The sequence below is a fragment of the Vombatus ursinus genome, unplaced genomic scaffold (genome assembly GCF_900497805.2).
Source record: "Vombatus ursinus unplaced genomic scaffold, bare-nosed wombat genome assembly UNPS02014931.1, whole genome shotgun sequence".
NCBI lineage: Eukaryota > Metazoa > Chordata > Mammalia > Diprotodontia > Vombatidae > Vombatus > Vombatus ursinus.
Window position 1 is genome coordinate 497,471 of NW_020954709.1, and position 4,529 is coordinate 501,999.

The window sequence follows — 4,529 nt, forward strand, 5'->3', positions numbered from 1 at the left end:
AGACTTGGGAGCTTAGGCCCTGGGGAACTTGGAACCCAAGAGTACAGGTTGGATATTGAAGGCAACACAGAAGGGAAGCCACGAGAAGCTAGGGACCCAGGAAACAAGTCCATGGGGGTTTTGGACTTGGAACTTGACAGAAGTAATGCTGTATAGGAACTGAGTAAATCTCTGAACCTAATCTCCCTCCTTTCTAAGAGACCAAGGTGTAGTAAGAAGGATTTTGGCCCCTCGGGTGTTGGGAGTGGGGAATATTTATTTGATTCTTCCTATACCTTTGAAGTAAACATTCTTTTGTAAATTTTAATATGACTGTTAAGTGGTCAAATGGATTGGGAGTTGGGGGAATATAACCAATGGAAGCTTAAGCCAATAGAAGAGATAAGATGACCCCCCCAAAAAAAAACATATAATAGAAAAGCCTTGAGGGAGGGAAAGAAATGCAACATACCTGGTCCTCAGGCAGTGGGGGCCAAAGTAGTCACTGTTACACATGGATAAAAGTACACTATAGTCTTCTACCTAAAACACATTACACTGCTCCTTCATCACTTAGAATATTCTTCTAATAATGTCAAAGTTTACATTTAAAAGTTAAAAAAAATAAAATAAAACTTTTAATGTATGCCAAGGAGGCCAAACGCTTTAAGATTGAATCCAAAGGTCAAATTGAAATAAGGACAAGGGCAATATTTATATATATCTTCATTTTCACCAGATAAGACATTGAGCAAAAAGCCATGAGAAAACTTCGACTACATATATTCAGAGACTTACTGCCACCCTAAAATCAAAAACTAGGAACACATTTGAAGCAGTTATTACTTGTGTGATTCCAAATTTAATATATCTTTTAGTGCTAGAAAATGGGCATAAGAGATTTCAAAAGTATTCAGACAAGACTCATATGATGTTAATGAAAAACAGGCCCTATCAGCCTAAAGCAGTTATAGCAAAATTAATACTTGTCCTGTAAACAGAAGAAAGAAGATTGATAGACTTTCTCACAACATATGCTAAACAAATATTAAAAAACTAATGAAATATTTTTGCAACAAGTGTGTATGACTTCGACAAGCAAGAGTAAAGACTAAAACAGTTACACAGCATTAGATGGGTCAAACATAAACAAAAGTGGTTTGCCTCTAGTTGGAGCCTATGAATTGGCTAAGATTCAAGAACAGAATACAAAGGCCCTACATGGGTCACATCTGTGTGACCTCAGCTGACAATATATCGCAAAGATGTATCAGAAAAATGACTGAGTGAAATTATTTTTAAATCAAATGAGATAATATATGTAAATTACCTTTCAAACTTCAAGAAGGCATGTAAATGTTAGCTATCAATATTATTATTGTCAATTATTTTGGGGAAAGAAGAGTTTATGCTGGCAATTTTGGATAAAAGCATTGCAATTACAAATTACAGAAGGGTTATCCTTAAGAAGTCCAAGCTTATTTACCACTGCACATTGTTCAAGGAAATAATAGAAACTGTATATTATCAGCTGAAAAAAAATTAGCACCTACTGAATACCTGGCAAAATATAACCTGGTGGCTAGAATTCTATATAACAAACTAGCTATGTTTTATGAAATAACAGAGAATGAATCTCCATATTACTAATAAAGGCCTCAACATATCCTAGAGAAGTCAAATAATAACCTATTGGAATGGAACCATTGTCACAAATAACTGTCATCCACAATGACCCAGATATAACATTAATCTTTTAAAAACTTAAAAACAATAGTTTTAATAGATGTTACCATAAAATATTCATAAATTCTAAATTACAAAGAATGAAAAGCTTTCAAACTATAGAGACCCAACATAGGAGATCAATGTTCTGTGGGAACAGGCTGAAGTACATATCAATGCTGACATCTCGACTACTACTGAAATTGTGCCAAGATTGAGGCTTTATCAGTGAGCCTCCAGAAGAAAAGCTTGCATCAGAATAGTTTTATGTAAGTACAAAAAGCAGTTATTTTATCCACCTGTGAAACAGTCCATAGATCATTAAATACAAAAGACTATAAGGATATTAATTTTTTTCTGAATTCTATTAGAAAGATGAGAACAAGATTGTAGCAGTAATAACTGACATTTATATGACATCTTAAAGCTTACTAAAGGCTTTAAATATATTATCTCATTTGAGACTCACAATGACCCTGTGAGGTAATGACAATATGTAAAAGATGTCAAAATATTTTGAAAGTACAAGACATTAATTATTTCTGACTTGCAACAAGCAGTAAAGCAATGTAGCCAATGGAAGCCACCTTTGAGATATTAAACACCAAAAAACCATTACTTTTATGACTTTAAAGTCCGGGAAAACAGCAAAACTAGTTTCTACTTGAGCAAAAAAAAATAGTTCATATTTGCCTCCTAACCCAAGCCAGAGCTAATAGCCTTAATAATTTTAAATGGCTCCAAAAGTGTCAATTACATTGGATAACCCAAACGACCTTTCAAAGACAAGTGTTTATCTGCACATTTGCAGGTTTTCACATATAGGATATGATGACTATGTGATCTTTTTTATTAAAAACTATCACAAAATAGTGATAAGGCACAAATGCATTTGGGAAGTCATTTCCTACCTCATTAACTATTTTCTCCTACCCAAGAAAAATCATTGTATGACTATACTCTGGATACTGACATCAACTCTCCTTGCAAGAACATGGTCCACTTTTTTTCGCTGCCCCATAGAGGGTTCCATACAGCGTTGTTCTTGCTTTTCATCATAACTTTATTTTTTTTTTATTTTTTTTTAGGCAATTGGGGTTAAGTGACTTGCCCAGGGTCACACAGCTAGTAAATGTCAAGTGTTTGGCCTCTGGCTGGATTTGAATTCAGGTCCTCCTGACTTCAAGGCCAGTGCTCTATCCACTGTGCCACCTAGCTGCCCCTCCATCGTAGCTTTAAAGGGAAACTTTCACAATGTCCGGAGCCCTAGATGTCTTGCAGATGAAGGAAGAGGATGTCCTCAAATTCCTTGCTGCAGGAACCCATTTGGGTGGCACCAATTTGGACTTCCAGATGGAACAGTATATCTACAAAAGAAAGAGTGATTGCATCTACATCATCATTTTGAAGAGAACTTGGGAAAAGCATCTACTGGCAGCTCATGTCATTGTTGCCATTGAAAATCCAGCTGATGTTAGTGTCATCTCATCTAGGAACACTGGCCAGTGAGCTGTTCTGAAATTTGCTGCTGCCACTGGCACCACACCTTTTGCTGGACGTTTCACACCGGGCATCTTCACTAACCAGATCCAGGCAGCTTTCAGGGAGCCTTGCCCCTTGGTGGTCACTGATCCTCGGGCAGATCACCAGCCTCTTCCTGAAGCATCGTATGTTAACCTTCCAACCATTGCATTGTGCAACACAGACTCCCCACTTCGCTATGTGGACATTGCCAATCCATGTAACAACAAGGGAGCTCACTTAGTGGGTCTGATGTGGTGGTTGTTGGCCCATGAGGTTCTGTGTATGAGTGGTACCATCTCCCGTGAACATCCATAGGAGGTCATGCCTGGTCTTTACTTCTACAGGGATCCAGAGGAGATTGAAAAGGAAGAGCAGGTCACAGCTGAGAAGACAGTAACAAAGGAGGAGTTTCAGGGTGAATGGACTGCACCTGCCCCAGAATTCACTGCTACTCAACTGGAGGTGGCTGATTGGTTTGAGGGAGTACAGATGCCATCTATGCCCATTCAGCAGTTCCCTACCAAAGATTGGAGTGCTCAGCTGGCTACTGGGGACTTGTCTGCGGCTCCTACCGCTCAGGCCACTGAGTGGGTAGGAACTACCACAGGGTGGTCTTAAGTTTTACCCCACATGCTCTAATAGTGTTGGAAAAATACTGATGGAAAATAAACATTGGTTTCTTAAAAAAAAAAAAAAGAACATGATCCACAAAAGTCAGAAGGATTTAAAAATATATATTATTAACAATTTGAAGAAAACAAAATAGAGCTTACAACAGAACTCATGAAAAATAAAACCCTCTAATGAGCAACCCTCTCCCCAGAGTCCTGTTCAGAGTCTCAGTGGCTTATATAAATGCCCAATTCAGCAACACTCTCAGTAAGCATTTCTCCACATAATATTTTTTAAGTAGGTGGATTGTTCTGTAGCTATACAATAAGCTCTCAGCAGAGGACTCCAATAAAAAGTAAGATGCCATCAACATTGCTATCTCTTTTGGCTCCTATGGCTCCTAGGAGATGGTGCTAGGCAGCTCTCCTCATCACCCAGTATTGGAATTCCCTCTCTAGTCTTGCACAACTCCTGGCAGATGGCATCTTTCTCATTCAGGGATTATACAGTATAGATCTTTAGACCCCAGTAACCTCTGTCATGGACACTGGGCCACTGTGGCAATGGGGAGGGAGGAGGTGAGAGGTAGATACTTCATTAGCTCTAATAGTCATAGCTCTAAAGGTACTAAGTGAGGTGCTTTAATCAGGGAGTGCCCTGCCTGTTTCATTGAATTTTGATCAGATCCC

The 4,529-nt window shown here is 38.4% G+C and overlaps 1 pseudogene; it reads left to right on the forward strand.

Annotated features, from left to right (window-relative positions):
* Positions 1-2,939: 2,939 nt before the first annotated feature.
* LOC114029388 lies at positions 2,940-3,861 on the forward strand (annotated as a pseudogene).
* Positions 3,862-4,529: the final 668 nt, after the last annotated feature.